The 19429-nt window shown below is 35.0% G+C and overlaps 1 protein-coding gene across 3 annotated transcripts in view; it reads right to left on the reverse strand.

Moving 5' to 3' along the window:
- The window catches only part of SEMA3A (semaphorin 3A), a 446388-nt gene extending 432501 nt beyond the window's left edge, over nucleotides 1–13887 (reverse strand). For all 3 annotated transcript variants that reach the window (XM_042916651.1, XM_042916638.1, XM_042916644.1), the window contains exon 1: nucleotides 13784–13887. The gene's annotated coding sequence lies outside the window, so the exon portion shown is untranslated. The remainder of the gene's footprint in view (nucleotides 1–13783) is intronic.
- Nucleotides 13888–19429: the final 5542 nt, after the last annotated feature.

Here is a 19429-nt window from a genome sequence, read left to right on the forward strand (position 1 = left end):
TTGATACAAAGCAAATTCTCCATGGGATGCTGATTGGTACATTTTATTTATGCTTTGTTTCTTTATAATAAAACAAAAATAGTAATGATGAGCTGCAATGTTTTAACATTCTCTCTAAAGGACTCAAGTTGTTTTCCAAAAAAGAAGCAAGCAAACAAACAAAAAACAAAACTAACTTCAACAACCTTTGTAGCAGGTTATTAACAATAAATATTATCAACCCTGATAGAGATGAAGGAAAGTAGATATGACTCAAGTCAATGGTGTGAGGAAAATCGATCAAAAATATGTAAGGTCTCAATTACGGATTTCTCGAAGATTTCCTTGACAGTCTAAACAATTTTTGCATTTAATAAAGTTTTTTTTTAACTTTCTCAGAACACTTTAATAATCTTAAGGAAATACAACTTTCTTCATATTAATTATGATTTACTTCATAAAATATAAATATTTGTTACATATAAGCTTTCAGAGGCATTAGAGAGGGTTTCATGAACTCTATTCAACAATGCTAATAGCTGTAATGTTCAAAATGTTAAGGATTCTTGACTGAGAGTTTTTAAAACTAATTTAAAGACGTGTGTTGTAATTGCAGATGTTCTCTTCCACTAGACTTTATAATCCTGAAGACTGAATGGCAAATAAAGCAAGGGGACAGAAGTTTGGCTTTGTTTCCTTGACTCAACATATTCAGTAACTAGTAATACGGTACTATCTTTGTGTCATAAATTATGTTTTCGGGAACTTTTCCAAAAATGTTATGAAGTATGGGGAGGTATAATTTACTAATCAATCCTGAGGGGAAAAAATGACAAGTAATAATAATAATAATAATAATAATAATAATAATAATAATAATAATTTGGGAAGAATATTATGCAATTTGCAGGCTATTCTGCATCAATTTTTCTACCATCTAGCTGTAAAGCAAAGGATATAAACTCATTTACCCTTTCCAATTTCATCATTTGGTAAAATTGAGGTAAATTATTCGCCACTTAGGTCTCCAAGACTTTTCAATGATGCCAGTATACATGTGGACTTGGATAGCAGCAGTTTGAATTATATAACATTCTGTCCCATTTGATCAGTATTTTACAGTTTACCTGTAGCTTTACTATATGCTAAGTTAAGACACGCAAAGCTCTGAAGACACAGGATATTCCCCCCCCCCATTCAAGAATAAGGAAGCCAAGGCTCTAAAAGGAAGTCTGTGTAGGAAGTAGAAGAGCCAGAATTCAGCGTGTTGGTTTCAGGTGTTATTTGTGACTCCCTGAAACTGACACCGCGGTGAACCAAAATATAAAATTGAATCATATCAGCTTCACTGAAATGCCTACACTCATACGCAAAGATGGACTTAGATTTCAAATCAGGAGAATCCCCAAGCTATGCAGTTGGAAAGTGGGTTTATTTATTCCTATACTTTTAAAATACATCTCTTTGTATAAAATTATTTTAGCATCCTAAATATAACCTCAAAATTCATAGAGTATATATCATTTTCTTATTTAAGAAAGCGTAATGTACTTCAAATATACTTCATTCGAAATGCCATCTAATACACACGACGCTCTATACATGGGATGTGAAATGAATTGCAGATTAAACATGTTGATAAATGTTCCTAGTGAGCAGTCTGTAGCTGCCTTATGTTTCAGTCACTTATATCCTCAAAATTTGGTTCTTACATTCGATATGTTTAAACATTCAAAAAGAGAAAATTTCAAGGATCTCCACTGACTATCCCATTGTGTCCTACCCGGAGTAACATAGTAACAGAGTAAGAAGAAGACAAGATTTAACTTTTGCAAAATTATAATGTTGCCCCTTGCAAAGAGCACATTTTTGGTGGGTAATTTTCCATCATGAATATGTATTTTTTGATGCACAAATACTTGGAAAGCTCTTTTTTACAGCTGTCTTCACTTCTTTTGAATAAGACAAACTTTGGATGCATAATTCAGAACACTTATGCTTGAAGAGATAATATTTTGTGCATTATAATCAGCATAGGCCATGAACAAATAATGGAGATTTGTGCCTTCTCCACCTTCCTTTAAATTACGCATAGACCTTTTATGACCAAAATCAACAAAGGCTTTCTGAGAAGGGTTAAACTACTTTAGAATATATAACTACTAATGCTTAGCTAATCTGAATACCATTAAGGTGGAGTCAGTTCAAATGAAAGAAAATTAAACCACACAGAAGAAGTGAATTCATTTCACGTTTATAAAAAACAAACATAATTCATTTTGTTCTTTGATTCTAATTTCTCATTTAATCCTGGGTTGTTCAGTTCTCTCACAATTTTTAAGTTTACCATCTTGGCCACAAAGACCAGTGTTTCAATAGCAGGACTTAGAGGTTTAGAGTCTACTGCCTCAGGGATACTGTTAAAATTTTGTGATATTCAGTTTCTTGGACATTTTTTTGATGCTAAGCTATCTTTTGAGTTTCTTTTTATACTTTTCAAGTGCTGGTGATAGCCAATATATCTTAATCATTCCCCTCTCTCTCTGTGGATATATAGTGCCTCATATATGACTATACCTTACAATTTATAAAGCATTTTCCCATCTGGTATTACGTATTGACATGTTACATACTGAATATTTTTCCCCCTCACAAAAGTATACCTTACTATCAAAGCAGTCTGAGGAATTAACGAAAGATATATGGCCTGATTTTTAGTTTATATTACATTTTTAGGATATTGGTGCTGTAATATTTTACAGTGCAGCATATAATTCAGGGGTTGATATTAATCAAGCAAGAAAAAAAATGACAAAATTTTACATATAGCAACTGTGACTTCTGGAGTCTTCCCAAGGAATTTTATGTAAACAAGCCAAAGTACCCCTGAAAGAATGTGAGGAGCTAATTTTTCCTGATCACTGATACTGACATTAGCTTAACAAGATCATTAAAGACTCCTGTTTTTTGAAATTAGAATAGCTGTGGTCTGTTCTTTTGTCTGGCTGGTTTCCTTTAAGTCACATTTATCCTTCCTCACAGTCTGGCATTCTTAATTAGTCATGTTCCTCAAACCTTTGAGTGCGTCTGTAATAATAAAGACCTTTCTAAAAGCAGAAGCAAGTTACCACATATGGATGCCTACTCCATCTAGAGTTCACAGTCAGGATGGATCCCAAGTTAAAAGGACAAGAGGGCTTTAGTGAAAAATGGTTAAGAGTCTGCTTTATAAGCTATATTGCATATGTTCAATCCACAACTTCTCAAATTGTAACTGACATCGTCATGTCTCTCCAGGCAGAAAAGAAGCATCTCTGAGTCCCTCCACCTACGTTATTGACCTCACTTCCCATATTTTCAAGTGCGCTTGCTCTACTCCTTTTTCTTCTCCTCTTACTGATTGAAGTTTCCTCCATTAAATACACTTCCCCTCGATATTTTAGTTTTTGTAATTTCACTCAATATTTCTCCAATAAATAGGCATTGAACTTTTTGAAACTGTAGTCTCACTCTCTATTCTCCATGTTTTCACTCCATTCCTCAACACAGTGAATGTACATTCTGCCTGCACCACTTTAAGGCAACACTTCTTGATAAACTTACCAGTGACACCTCATATGCAAATCTTATAACCACTTAAAAAATCTAAACCATTTCACCTCAGAAGCATTAGACTCCATTGAACTTTGTTCTTTAAAACTTTACAATCTAAACGTTCACATTACAGTCTCCTCAGTGTTAGAATTTGTTAAAGTTCCATCCATAATTTTACTCTTAGAATGACTTGTACTTTATTCTTTGTTGAACACTTGTTCAATTGAGAATCAAATCAAACTGGCCTATATAAAGCTTTCTCTTCCTTCATGTTCCCATAAAATATTGTACTTACTATATTAATAGCATGTATTGCAATATAATTATATGCCTATTTCCTCCATAGATTACATGTATCCATGTTATTCTGCCAGGGACTAAGATCACTACCCAATATAGATTAGACATTGATGAATAAATAGTTAATGCACTAGTTAAATAATAAGTCCTGGGCATGGCTAATGATCAAGAAACTTTTATCTCCATTAAATATCATTTTCTCTTCAGATGCATTCCTAGTTTTCTTTTCTTTTTTCATTCCTAGATTTCTTGATCTTCAAATTCTAATGAAAGAAATGCAACTTAATTTTTTTGAGCTAAGGATAAATTAACACATGTAATAGTTTCTACTTACTGAATTCTTACAACAACCCTGACAATAAAGTAATGTTATCCCGATTTTTCAACCTAAAAAAAAGATCTATAAAAGTCATAGGCCTTTTAATTCCCTTGTCTTTGGAGATGTGCATAGGGGCACTTGTACCCCAATGTTTATAGCAGCACTTTCAACAATAGCCAAATTATGGAAAGAGCCTAAATGTCCATCAACTGATGAATGGATAAAGTTGTGGTTTATATACACAATGGAGTACTACGTGGCAATGAGAAAGAATGAAATATGGCCCTTTGTAGCAATGTGGATGGAACTGGAGAGTGTTATGCTCAGCGAAATAAGTCATACAGAGAAAGACAGATACCATATGTTTTCACTCTTATGTGGATCCTGAGAAACTTAACAGAAGACCATGGGAGATGGGAAGGGGAAAAAAAGGTACAAAGAAGGAGAGAGCCAAACCATAAGAGACTCTTAAAAACTGAGAATAAACTGAGGGTTGATGGGGGGGTGGGAGGGAGGGAAAGTGGGTGAAGGGCATTTAGGAGGGCACCTGTTGGGATGAGCACTGGGTGTAGTATGGAAACCAATTTGACAATAAATTTCATGTTAAAAAAAGTCATAGGCCTGAGGTTATACAGCAAGTGAGGGCAGAGTACAGAGAAGAACTCAAATCTTTCTCTTCAAAATTGTGTACTGAAGTTAATAGAGGAAATAAAGAAAAGAAGGTTACTCTGAGGAGCTGATGTTTTCGCTGATTGCTGAAGGATAAGGAGTCTGCCATGGGAAGATAGGGAAAGAACATTCTAGAAAGAACATTCTTCTAGAAAGAAACATTCTAGAACATTCTAGAAAGAAAGGAGGACCAGTACAATGGACGAAGTCATCAGCATGCTTGATTGGCTTAAGAGCAAAGGTAGTGAATGAAGGGTCTCATGGAGTGTGATAATGCCAAAGTGGTAGGCAAGGCATACATCGTTTGGACCTTAAAATCTACAGTAAAAACTCTGCATTTTCCCCTAATTGTCATAAGAACATATAAAAAACATAATTAGTGGAGTAGTGATATGATCTGTTTTCCATTTAATAAAGTTCATCATAATAAATGCATGGAGATTAGACTATCAACAACAGGTATCAGAGATGGAGAATATTACATAAAAGAGATACATGAGGAAGTCCTATTCAGTTGCTTTTGGAGCATAGAGGTATGAGGAAGACTTTTTACTATATAACCTATACTTTTTAAAATTTTTTTGAAGCTGGAGCATGTACTCCTTCTAACAACATAAAGAAAAAGAGGATTGAAGCGGGAAGAGTTGTTTCAAGTCTATCTGATTATACAGGCTTTTTCTTCATTCTTATCAGGGACTGGAGTTATATGAGGAGTAATCATAGAGACCTGAGGTTGTCTCATATAAATATATAAATATATATATGTGTGTGTGTGTATATATATGTGTGTGTGTGTGTGTGTGTGTGTGTGTACACACACACACACACACACACACACACACACTGGGTGGCTCTAAGAATAAAGAGGCTTAAGGGTAATAAACACATAAGTTTTGATACTACCACTGTTGATATCTATAATCACAAATAAATGTGTCTAAACTGTGCACACATTTAAACAAATCAACTACATTTTCCCATTATCATTTACTTGTATATTAAATGAGATTATGGGGTAAGAGAATGGGAATGGGGGATTGTTGTTCAATGGGTATAAAGTTTAAGTTACGCCAGATTTTCTATAAATCTGCTGTATAACACACTGCCCATAGTTAACAATTCTGTAATATATACTCAACAGTTTGTTAAAAGGGTAGATTTCATGTTAAGTGCTCTTAACCACAAAACAAAAGAACACAGGAGGAATCTTTTGGAGATGATGAATATGCTTGTTACCTTGACTGTGATGATTGTTTCATGGGTGTATGCATACTACAAACTAATCAAATTATGTCCATTGTTTTTGTATATAGATTATACCTTAGTAAAACACAAATAAAATATGGGAAGATTAATCTGAGATCTGCAATTTTCAAATTATTCCTGGAAGTCTTAAGTGTTCTGTATAAGTAAATATAATTTTCAATTTTTAAAAATTTCTAATACAAGTTTGACTACTGAGCATGGGTGACTATTTCCAACTGTATATGTTTCACAGGAACTCTCAGAAAGATCCCAAATTCAACATACTATCAATAAAATATTTGATTCTTCTTCATTTATTTCTTATTGCTCAAACAAGAAAACTAGAAAAGACATTTTGCATTTTTTATTTCAGTACATGTCTGTTGGTCCTACATTCTACCCCTAAATATCTACCAAATCTACACTCACTTTGGTTACTGCTTTCATTACAAACACTAACATTTCTTTTGGAGGATATTAAGTAGCTTCCTAAACAGCCTCCTCTCATTTCTTCCTCTTCCCCAACACATCTGACTGAACCTTAGCTCCGAACTATCTTCTGGTATGTAAATCTGATCATTTATCTCTCCTTCTAATGGCTTTTCAATTTATCCAGGATCTACTTCATAGCTTGGCATGGCTTCTAACGCTGCAAAAAATAACCAGTCACTATTTACCAACTATTCCTTTTGGTGCTTTAATGTTCAACTGGGGTATGTGGAGTGAGTTGGACTCTGACACAATCAAACTAAAACTTCATTTTTTTTCTCTCACCATTTTTCAAAAACATTTGTCATAAAGTTTACTTTTCCCTGCCCATGGAAGAAAACTCTGACAAGCCTATGGATTTTCTGTGCTTTCTTAGGTAAAAGATCACTCAAGCCACAAAACACAGCCTCAATTTAGAATTAAAAAAAAATCTATACATACATGAATGCATACATACATACATACATACATACATACATATATGCATATTCAAGATGAACCTGACTTAGCAACAAATCTTCCACCTCAGGTCAGCTCAGACTGGAGGCTAAAATAGTACCTTGGACATTGAAGATGGGAGAAACCATCTTCACTGGAACACATTTATGAGTGATCCAGATGTCCCCAGATGAGACCCTCTTCTCTGGAGTTCTCTCTAGGCTTGAGGTGATGGAGATAACACCACTTTACCCCTTTCTCCCATGAAAATGGATGCCCACCAGGTGGCAACCACTCTTTTTAATAAAATTGCTTCATAAATCCTCCCCCCTCTACTTCACTCTTAGCCTACAAACAAGTTGGATTACCAGTGTTCAGAAATTTCCTTCAAAAATCTACATGTGGTGATTTAGCACCTTATGTGCAATTTTGCATTTTTCAGTTTTCGGTGTCTTGTTGGAAGTTTCATTTTTAGTTTGCATTATTTAATTTACTCCTTAGCATAATATAAAGGAGCAATCTAATTGTCTTTGTGGACACTGAGGTTAAGAGGAGTTAAATTAAATTTTTTTGAGTTGTAGACCACATAAATGACGAAGTCACAAATCAATTCCAGGCATTGGACTCTGGGTCCATGACCTTAAGCACTGAACTGTTATGATCTGGCCTCTATCTACTCTTTAAGCCACTTTCCATTTTCCATGCATTCCAACATCAGTGACCTTCTTTTCCTTAACCAACTGTTTTTTTCACCTTTTACCTTCATACAGACCATTTTCTCCACCAGAAATGTGCCTCCCCATTTTCCTTGATAGTCATTATCTACCTAACTCATTCAAGATAATGGCTTTCTTGACCCCACCAGAAGGCTAAAGCACTTCCTTCAACACACCTGGAAGTAACAGTAGCATTATAGCAATTTCTTTCTTACTTCTTATTCTAATAATCTGCTTACATTTCTGTCTATCCTGCTAAAACTCTGAGCCTAAGGCAGGTAGAGACTACATTTTGTTCATGAAAACCTGGGGTGATGTTTGCTGAATGAGTAAATGATAGACTCTATGTAGGCTACCACTGGGAAGATGAAATAGTTGTTGTGACTTCTGGAGAGAAGAGTAAATTCTTGGAAATGATCTAGTCCAATAAATTCATCAAAGAATCAGGAAAATTTAGAGTAGCAGAGGGAAAGTTGCTTATTGGAGGTACTCACTATTGTATTTTAATTTGGAACTTTCTCTTTCTCCATATCTTGGGAGTTTTTGCAACCCTTATTGGTACAAAACTTTCAGCAAGGTCATGTGGCACAATGCCAGCATGCAGAACATTCACTCCCACTTTTCTAAGACCTAGCAGATGTGACCAGGCTGTGCCAGGACCACCTGGGAGTCATTCCTAAGTGGCAAGCCTTGTCTCACTTATGGAAAGGTTATAACTACAATCCACAGCAGGTGCTTAGTTTACAGCATTTAAGGTCATTTACAAAGGCACTTTGCTTGGTTCTTAGATGCCATGAAGCTCATATCACAGTAACCGTGTTAGCTTATATTGTTCCCGCTCTTTGTTTTTATCAACTATTTAAGTCAATGGTTTTCAGTTATCCATAACTTTAATGTTAAGTCCTTTTCAGAGATTAAGTATAAATTATGAATGAGTGAATGAATGAACAAAAGTGTGTTATCGGTTAAGAATAATTTAAAGGTAAAAATTAGTGAGAGAGGCAGAGAGATTTCTTACCTTCATATTCAACAAAGGCTGGCGCTAGATTAAACAATCTGGTCCCAAGGTTTTTCTAATAAAAGACTTATGAATATTGGATTCATATCAAGAGTAGTTTTTGTTTTCTTTTTTTTTAACTATCTCTTTGCAGTAAAATACAACTATTTCTGAAAAAGCTAGGTCAGTCTTAGTGTCAAATTGTGCATACTTTTCAGGTTTTGTTTGTGATAATATTGATATGTAACAAAAGCACAGGCAATTTTCTCTTTTTTACAGTTCATTTCAGGAAAAATAAATAAAATGGTCAACATTTAAGGAACTTTTATGAAAAATTTTTGACCTGGCAAGGTCAGAGAAGTGATTACATCTTTAAAAAAATAGAAATAGGCTGACCTGAAAGGCATCCACATGTGTTTTAAAAGTAATGCCCATGTTTTATGTATTGATATTTTTGAATCATAAACTCTCTATCCTTCTCTAGAAAAGGGAACGTGTAGTTATGTATATGAATGATGTAATATTACTTCCTGTCTTTGGGAGACCTTCGATCTTGTTAGTGCTGCTATCCTGTTTGACTAGAACCCTGTAATCTTTAAAGAATGTTTTTGGTCATGGGCCTTCACCTTCGAGTGATTTCATCCAGATACAGTTTCCATAGGCTTTACTGGTTTAAACAGAAGAAAAGAGCAGACCATCTGAACAAAATAAAATGTCACCATTAAATTGGTTTTTGTAGCTTAAGGTACAGTGTAATGATATTTTTCCAGCAGCTGCTTTCAGTTGGATTTAAAGTTTAGAAAAAGGTTTGCATCTGATACAAAATAATAAACTGCAGGTTGTGTTACTTCCTTCTTTTGTGTCCCAAAACATAAGGAAAGTCTTTGTGCTTTTACATGGTAACTGATGATCATTAAGAATTTCTTTTTTTTTTTGTTCACCTAAATAATTGCCCATATGTGCTAAATGGGGTATATGTGAAAAGTGCTTTTGAAAAAGTGAAAGCATTCTTCTAATAAATATGACTGTAGCTTGGGTCAATTTGTGTAATTCCTCACATATAGTTGGTTCCTTCTATAAAATGGTTTAATTACTTATGTAAAATGAGGTGTCTTGGTGATTAATCTGCTGTTACCACCAGGCAGTAAGGAGTTCTTTCACATAATCACGATAATTAATTTTATTTCCCAACCATTCTGATAGTTTGTTCTATTCACGAAGAATACAGACTTTAGAAAAATACAAACTCAAACGTAATCTGAAATAATGGTTATCTGTGCTATTAGTTTCTTTAAAAATTGTTAATGAAATAAATGTAAAACAAAAACATTAACTATTCTAAACAAAAATTAAATCAGAGAAGATTTTATTACTTCTGAGATTAGCGGAGTCAATAAATATTCACCAATTACTAAATTTACAGCTAGATAATCTAATGAAGAATGGGAAGGACAGAAAAAAATCATTGTAAGATTCCTTAAGTTCTTGTAACACTTCATAAAAAGTTTATAAATCCTCTATTGTTTCCATTATCAGAAGTTGCAAGGCCAAAATTAAATAAGCTAAAGTGTTTTCCTTGTAAATAATGTCCTTGAAAAACCTTGTTTTTATTTTTCTTTAATTTGGCCAAACTGGTGTTCCTCATCAAAAATACATTTTATTTTAGATTAGAAGTAGGCTGTGTGATACAGCATTTGAACAGACACAAATGAGCCTGTGGAGAGCAGAAGATAGTTACAGTTGTGAAATATCATTTGTTTCAGTTGTGAAATATTGTTTGAAAATAAATTTAAAAAACTACTCTGGAAGGTGAGAACATGGTAAAATACAGTGTAGGCCTTGGTGGGTGAGTCTTACCATGCTGAGAGCCAGTGACCTAACTTAAAGATAATGTGTGATGCATTTAAGAAAAAGACTCTCAGTTAATGCTAAAAGCCTGAGGCTTATACATAAGACAAGAGCTGGTACTTAGAGATAGTATATAGCAAAGTTTATACACAGAAATCCCAGCACTCTTTCGCCAATTATCTTTTAATTTCTTAATACTTCTTATTTAGTATCATTCCTTAGTGTGAGCTCTAAAAAGACTACCATAGGAATAAAAGTAGGCCTGTCTCTCAACCTTGTTCCCATTCACCCATCTGGCTGCCTGAGGTATGAATTCTTTTCCCTTCAAGACCACACTTGACACTCCTTTTTTTTTCATAATTGGATTTTACAGGTAAAATTACCGGGGTCAGAGGCAAAAATAGGTTATGATTCTCTACTGGCTAGCAAACAATACAGACGAAATTGTTGAGAGCAGACAGAGGAAGAAAAAAGAGAGATGGTCCTCCTTTAGTAGGTCTTCCAATAAGCAAGTAAAAGACTGAAATGGGAAATGATGGTATTTTAATCATGGATGACAACAAAAACTCTCAAGTTCAGAACCAGTAATACACTTGAAAGAAGCCGTTTTTTTAAGCCAGATAAACACTGGAATTCAATCATTTTTCCTATCTTTTGGGATGTTTCTTTTTGTCCTGAGCCACAAACTATTAATACTTATGAGTGGGCTTGTAGGGGAACTGATATTACACTATGTTTTCCCACCCCACCCCCCAACACTATTTGTTTTCAGCAGAGTGACTGCTCGATATGATGTTCCAGGAGACTAACATTTTGGGACTCATTGTATTTATGTCTCCCTTATTAAACAGATTAGAAATCTTTAAAGGGATCCAAGAAAATCCCTGAAGGTGGATCTTTAGGTATCTTTTTAAGTATGATATTTTAATTAAAATATCGGAAGTGTTGGTTAATGTCAACATATCTCATTTTTCCAAGGCACAAAGAAAGAAATACATGCAGGAAGCATCCAAAGACCTTGACATCCACAGTGTTGTTAAAAAAGCAAAGCTTAGATTTGTAGGACAATAACTCCAGTCTTTTGAGGGATAAAAATAGAAATTGTGTTAGCAACCTATCCCAATGGCTTTCTAGCCTCATGGGAGGGAGAAGGAACGAACGCGTTATGAAATCTAGACCTGGAATTGCCAGAGTGCAACAAAACCCCTAATTCCCCGAGCCGAAAAAGACCGTCTCAACCATCCAAACTTCTATGCATCTTTTCCCCCCTGGTTTCTAGGGAAACATGCTTTTATACCTAAGGCTGACTTGGGAAATCCATTTTTAGACTCCAGTAAAAATTTGCTGCTTATAATTGTGAGCAACACACTAGGAATAGTGGCCCTCCAAATCACCTCTCAGATTTTTTTTTCCCCTTAGTAGCTTAGGTGAATGCTCAGGATTATTATTAAGTGCACTGACTTGACACTGATTGCTAACTAAATTTAATAGAGTTTTAAAGAGACTAACTCAATGAACAGCGGTAGATAGCTCTAGGGGTTACTTAACCTCAAATTGAGTGCCCAATCTAACAAAATATTAATATATATGAATGCAATAAAAAGGAAAACACACACACACACACATATGTGTGTGCTTTTATGTCCATATAAATAAAATCAAGAGAATATTAATAAATATGAATATCAATATATGTGAATAGAAAGAAAAACACATATTAATATATATGTGTGCGTGTTTTTATATCCATATAAATAAAATCAAGAGAAATGGCAAAATTATTTCATGAATTGAGGGAAAGTTGGCTTAAAGTCAAAGGCTACAAAAAAACAAAAACAAAAAATGAGTTGCATTGTCTGATTTCCCCACTCCAACACGTTTCAGGAATTATGTAAATGTTGAAGAAGGCTTTAGACTTTGAAGGAATATGGATTTGGGGGTATGGAGGTGGTAAAGTAAACTCTTAGACCTTAAAAAAGCAAGAAGAGCTTACTCAATAGCTTAATTATTCAAGAAATAGGTTAAAATTTATTAGTGCTTTGCATTTATATTGGTCAAGAAGGTGCTGATATTTGCTCTATCTTTTAATCCGTATTTCACTTGTCTTTTTTCCCATCAAACTCTCCAGACTTTTTCAGATAAAACATGACCCCCCCCATTTATATTAGATAATACATCCAGTGGTTCTCAAATTATAAAATACTTTTAAATACTTTAGAGGTATCATATGCCAGAAGAAGTAAACCCAGTCACAAATCAGTATTCTGCTTTTAAACTTTCACTAACACACACTTCACTATACTATTTCACAGGAATATAGGTCCACTCAACTAAACTATCATCAAGTTACGTCAGTAGACTTTACAATGGAGAAAGGAAAATCTGAAACATCATGAAACCCTGACATTCAAAAAGTAGAATACTATCTCTGCAAAATGGCAAATAGTGTGATTAACAACAGCTTTTACTATTGAGAGATGTAGTCACCATTGGTAACATTTCCAATAATGGTGAGAATGGCAGTAACAAGGATATCTGGTGTTACAAAACTGGAGTCAGACTGCTCTGGGTCTTAATCACTGCTCTTCCCAATGCTAGATATGAACAACAGCAACTCAATCTCTTTGAGCCACCATTTATGCTTTCCTCATACAGATATGTTTGATGGGGAAAAAAAACGAACCACACACACACACACACACACACACACACACACACACTCACAGATAGAAACATGGTTAGGCAAAATACTTGATACCTAAGTAGTTATTAAATATTAGTTTCCTTCTTCTTATTAACATCTGAAGTTTTTCACATAAAACTTTATGCTTAATCCCTTTATCTCCCATGATTTTAACTTAAAAATGATTATGATTACAAGAATAAAAGAAATGGGAAAGATTTAAATGCTATCCATGGATACATCTTCGTATTCTACATTTAGTTCTAATATAATGCATGTTTTAATTACCATGAGAATAGCTGAATAAACATATCTGATCATTTAGACGGTTTAGAAACTAAGAAGAGAATTTCCAGTCATTAATAAGAATCCCCACACTGTAAGAATTACCTTAAACATCAGATTCAAAGAGGATACTTTTCCATGAAAAGAAAAGCTTAAAAAGAAAAATATAACGGATAACACTACACTGAGGCAGGAGTGAGTTATAGTTCTATTTTCCATACCTTTAGTGCAAGAAAGCCCAGATACCCGAGACACACATGGGTCCAGATCTTTGAGATCTGGATGAATTCAAAACACTACATGGCTGTGTACGTTCCATCATGGTGACGACGAGGGCTCTGGGTCTCTACTGCTAGAAGTGAGAGAATCCTAACTCTGTCACTTTCCTTATCTTTCCTTATCTTTTGGCCTTGGGAAAAAAACAAGAACAAAAACAAAAACAAAAACGACAGTTTCTGTCGGATCTCTCTGACTCTAACATAATATTAAAAATAATATGATTAGAGAATATAAATGAAGTAAACCTGAAATTTCCTCACTAGAGGAACCAGTTTTCTATATTTTAAATAAAAAGAAAAAAAAAATGGATGAGAGACACAATTGTGTGCAAGCCAAAAACAGCATCACACAGAAACTTCACCTAGAGCAGGACCTTCCTGTGTGGTGAAGGTGGTCTTCGAGACAAGTGAACCCATAGTTTGCTCTTCTCAAAAAGGCAGGTTGTTCTCTAGTGAAAGAACTACAGGAAGCACAGGTGAGAAATCCTGCTCCCTATTTATATTGTATAGAATTCCAGGGGAGTGGGTTTTCTCATCCAATCGTTAAGCTGAGGAGTGTTCCCTTTTTCATTTTTTTTTTCTTTTCAGAGAAATATTTTGAAATTGGTACAAAGCGTTCCTCCTTGTAGGAGCCTTTACACTTGACATTTTATCCTCTAGGTAGGTATAATATGGAGTCTAACATTCCTCCCCCCCCCCCCCCCCCTTAGGAGGGTGAGAGCTGGTGCATCCAGAACCCAAAGGAGAGGAGAACTGAACTATTACTATTTGGCGTTAAGACAGTGTATTTCCTCTGAAGGGTGTGAAGGGCATCATAAAATGTTAATTAATAGCCAGTAGTCTCCAGGGCCTCCCTAGAGATGGCAAACTCAGGGGAGGATCCTCACACCCTCACTTCTACCCTGGGAAAAAAAAGCAGCTCCATCCGCAGTCAAAATTAAGAGAAAATACAAAGGGCCAGTGGGAATGAATGTTTATATTTGGTCAGAAAAATTGTCCCTCTAGCTAAGGGACGTGAGAGCTTCGGAAAAATGGCAGAGGTTGGAAAAAGTGAAGACAAACTGGAAATAGGAAAACGCCTTTAAAGGTATAAGTAAAGAAGGAAATAGAGGAGATGAGGAAGAAACAGTGAAACATCTGTGACATCATTTTTCTTCCAGCAGGCCTCAGATGGGCTACAGGCGCCAGAGTTCTCACCCCCGCCCCCAGGAGTGCTGGGTCCCAGGAGTGCTGGGGCTGAGGCCAGGAGGGGTAGGGACAGCCCCCCTCGCATTCCCTGGTGAAAGTATATTTTACTATACACATTCAACCTGAAATTTCCTTGCAATGATGAAATGTTAGAGAGGCAGACTCTGTTTTCGTAGTTGGTTTGTTTTTTATGTCTGCTTATGTGTTTGTTTGTTCATTTGGTGTGGGGGTGTGGGTGAATGTGATGAGTGGTTAGCTGTTTCTTGTGTTGGTTTTGGGGTAGCGGTAGTGCACTGACTTGCTGTTTTAAGGGTAAAAACACATATGAAACAGATATCATTTTCTTAAATTCCTTTCTACTTAACGTTTGAAAAAAAAATCTCAGGTGAGAAAATGCAGTCATACAGATGTTGGAGCTGACTTTACTGGGTTGGGTTGGACACTCTGACCTCAATCTTTTACAGATAAAATGAGATCGAAATGAATTTCAAGAACAGTCTTTTAAGAAGGAAATTCACAGAATACGCAACCGGGTGATTTTGCTGGGAAGTAGGAGGCATCCCTATGTTCTTTCTTTTTCCCCCAATCTTTTGTACGTAATTAATTCTGAACAGATATTTTGTTAACTGATAGGTGATGTGCATGGGATTTACTTATAAAACTCCTAGTTAATCCGTGACACCCATTCCTGCTTTCACTTGAAACAGTATTCATGCAGGCAATTTCTGATTCCCATGAAAGTCTTTTTTTTTTTCTTTCTTTCTTTAGAACCTAGGGATAAGGGGAAGTTGGTTTAAGAATCTTTTAAATATGTCTCAGCTGTCCAAATGTAGAGCCACCAACCAGGTGGGGGTGTGCAAAAGAATGCAACAGATTGGCAGAATCTGAAGTTACTTTTATGAAACTAGACTAACAGTGCTTAATTTGAAGAATTAAATAATTTTATTCAGGGGTTCCTAGGTGGCTCAGTCAGTTAAGCGTCCAACTCTTGATATAAGCTCAGGTCGTGATCTCATCAAGTCTGGCTTATGATTCTTTCTCCCTCTCTCTTCTGCCCCTCCCCTACATGTGCACATATACTCTCTCTCTCTCTCTCTCTCTCTCTCTCTGTCTCTTTCTCTCAAAATAAATAAATAGATAAAAATTGTTATAAAGAAAAAAGATTCAATAAATAACATGAATATCTAATATATGCTAGGCATTCAGGTGACCGAGTGAAATGATAAAAATACTAAACAAATTTAAAAATTTGCTTTTACTAATACTGAGTATATTGTTTTGCTATGTAAGTATTTAATAAAGTACATTTTTAGAATCTTGTGTTTCTCATGCATGAACATCCAAACTGGTAAGTAACAAAAAGGTGATAGAGTAAACATAGAAAAGACAGAGGTTAGAAAATAATATACATTTTATGTAGTCCAAACTCTCTAAGTAGTCCCTAGAACCTGATGTAAGACATTGGCTTGTACAATATCAACATGGTTTAATTTGTTTTTAATTGTGTTATCATTAAATTAACCATGTCTTGCAACTTGGAGACATGGCTACAATTACTTATTATTCCTAACCAAGTTCTGTAAAAAAAAAAAAAATTAAGATGACATTTTAATCAGTTTTCCATTATCTGATCTCACATATTATAGCACTTGATAATCATATTTAGGGAAAGAAATTTGTCTTATTCCTAGTTGTTCCTTTGTGAGTAAAAAAGCATGATAGAAGAGTACCTGTTACGTGTTTTTAAAAGAAAATAATAATTCAAAATATACCCTTAATATGTTTACATCACGGTTTCAACAAGTGCAATGACCTATTCTTAAAGTGACATGGTTCCTTAAGCAACATTACTCAAATGAACAAATGTATATATTTTAACAGACAGTCTGCAAAGATGAAGGACAGAAATTTACTTCCATTTACTTGTTCAAATTTGGAGCTAAATCTGCATTTATTTTTCCTCACCTTGTATGAAAAGAATGTCAGTGTGTATGGTTATGTCTATTTATCCATATATATAGTGATGTGAGGGTATGGAATCTACTAAACAATAAGTGAAACTGTTCATTTATGGTCTTAGTGTCTGTGTACCTTCAAGAGCCTCCTCGGGGGCCAAGAATGAACGAATGGCAGAAGTGCTTCGAGAGGCAGCTAAGCATATGGAGAGTAATTGCTGTGAAAGCTATTGATTAATTCTCAAAATAGGAGGTCCGTTTTGGATTGGATGCCTTTGTGGAGCTCCTTCTGCCTGAACTCTCTTTTCTCGAGTCCCTCTCTCATTATCACCTTCTTCCTCAGTTAGGTAACTGAAAATTCCAAGGGAACAGCTAACCAGCCAATGTTGAAGTAACATCTTTGTGGAGTTGAAGTCATCGTGTTACACTGGTTTGTTTTTCCAGTGAGATTTCACATTTGTTAAAATATACCTTGAAATGCAGTTGTAAGGGAGACCCTCCCCTGCCCTCAGTTGCTCACACCTTCTAGTGTCAGTTCCTTCTGGGATTTGGAGCAACACTGAGCACTTTGGCAAATCTAAAAATAATCAGTCCATTAGTATCAAATTGCTTTCCTGAATACAGCAAGGTGCTCTCTCTCTGCCTCCCCAAATGCCAGCCATCCTCCCACATTCTAGTCCACCTCACCCTAATATGTATCATGTTCAAAATACAATGGGAACTTCACTGATTTACTGCTTTCCCTCCAAAGATTGAGGCTGTAAAACATCATTATGTATACAATTACACACAAAACTTTTTGCAACTTTGTCATGTCATTTTACTACAACTATAGGTTGTGAATATACATCTTGGTAAAACAAAACTAGGATATAAAACAAACACAATAAATTGGAATGCATTAACTGACAGGTGACATTTTGCATCTTTCCATTACCATTATTATATATTTTTTGTGAAACACCCAAAATAGAAAACATAAATTTTATAGACTATAAAGGATTATGATTATTCTCCTTATCATTTCATTAAAATTATTTCAATAATAGGGGTTATTTCTATTGATGAGCACACTTAAAGAATAAATCTAAAGTGTTATGTTTAAAAAAGGAAATGCCTTTATCCTTCTGTCTTTGTTATTCTCTGACATTAGATATAAAGTATTTCAGGAAGCCACTATTCTTAAAGTAAGTGATTGTGCCTACATATCTGAAGTTCATTTTAAATATGATTTTAGTAGCAGCTATAGAAAAAGTTTATTTATTTTTCATGTTTCCAGGCTTAATTAGAAAGTGGTATGTAATGCACTTGTGATTATCAACCTTATAAATGGCACTTTAAAAAAAACATTGTTTAGTTTTTTCCTTACCAAATATATCCCAACATGCTCTTCAAAATATTTTTTCCAATATTGTATCTTTCTATGAACACCTGGAAAATTAATTAGCATCTACATAAAGAAATAGAGTCAAGTGTTCCCTTTCAAAATACATTTTTTTATAGCCACTCATAGAACAATAAGAAAAACATTCTAAAAGATTCTTTTTTGTGCTAAAGAATGCATTCAGTGGGGTCTGCTTTGGGGGATTGTAAGGGGAGAAACCTGGGGTGCTTTAAGGTTAATGGACAGTGATTAAGGTTAATGGCTGAGTGCTTAAGGTTAAGTGCTGTATTTACATAGCTGCCAATTCTCTTTTTGAAAAAAAAGTGTTCATGTCTATCAATCAGTTCCAGCTAATAGCCAATTAAACAGCAAATGGGGTATAGAGACAGAAGGTAAATACCCCTCAATCTGCATATACAGGGTGGAAACTGTCAATCCTCAATCAAAGAAGTGTTTATTGAACACCTACTTTGCCACGGCTGTGTTGCACACAAAGAAGTAGACGCCCTGGTCTCTGTGTCCAAGAAGCTTAGCATTTAGCAGGGAATGGAAATGCCTCTGTACAGGCAGCTATCAAAGAAATGACCCAAGTAATACATGGTACAGAATTCAGAGCAGGAAAAGATACTACCTAGCTCAAGTCTTCATAGAATTGGGAAGGATGTTTAAATTGTGCCATAAAATAATGGTTTTCCAACAGCTATATTTCATTCTTTCAAAAAGTGTACAACTTCAAGTGTGTCAGGGACAGCATGTGCTATATACATACTTGCTCTGGCAAAGTTTAACCATTCAACTACATCCACAGTTTATCAGTAATATCACTAAGAAATTCACTAGCGAGGAATATTTAATTGCTCTTCTTTTTCTCATGTAAAATCTCAAGATCAACTTAAAACAAGGACAAGGATAACAAAAAAAAAATAGCTAGAGCAAAACGACATTAGCACACTAACTTTGAGTTCAGTGTAAAGGTATTTAGACTAGGTAAGTCAGAAAAGTTTAGGCTAGCGTAAAGGTCTGCAGTATCCGGCAGTTATCCAAGGCAAACTGCATCACTAA

The sequence above is a fragment of the Panthera leo genome, chromosome A2 (genome assembly GCF_018350215.1).
Source record: "Panthera leo isolate Ple1 chromosome A2, P.leo_Ple1_pat1.1, whole genome shotgun sequence".
Taxonomy (NCBI): Eukaryota; Metazoa; Chordata; class Mammalia; order Carnivora; family Felidae; genus Panthera; species Panthera leo.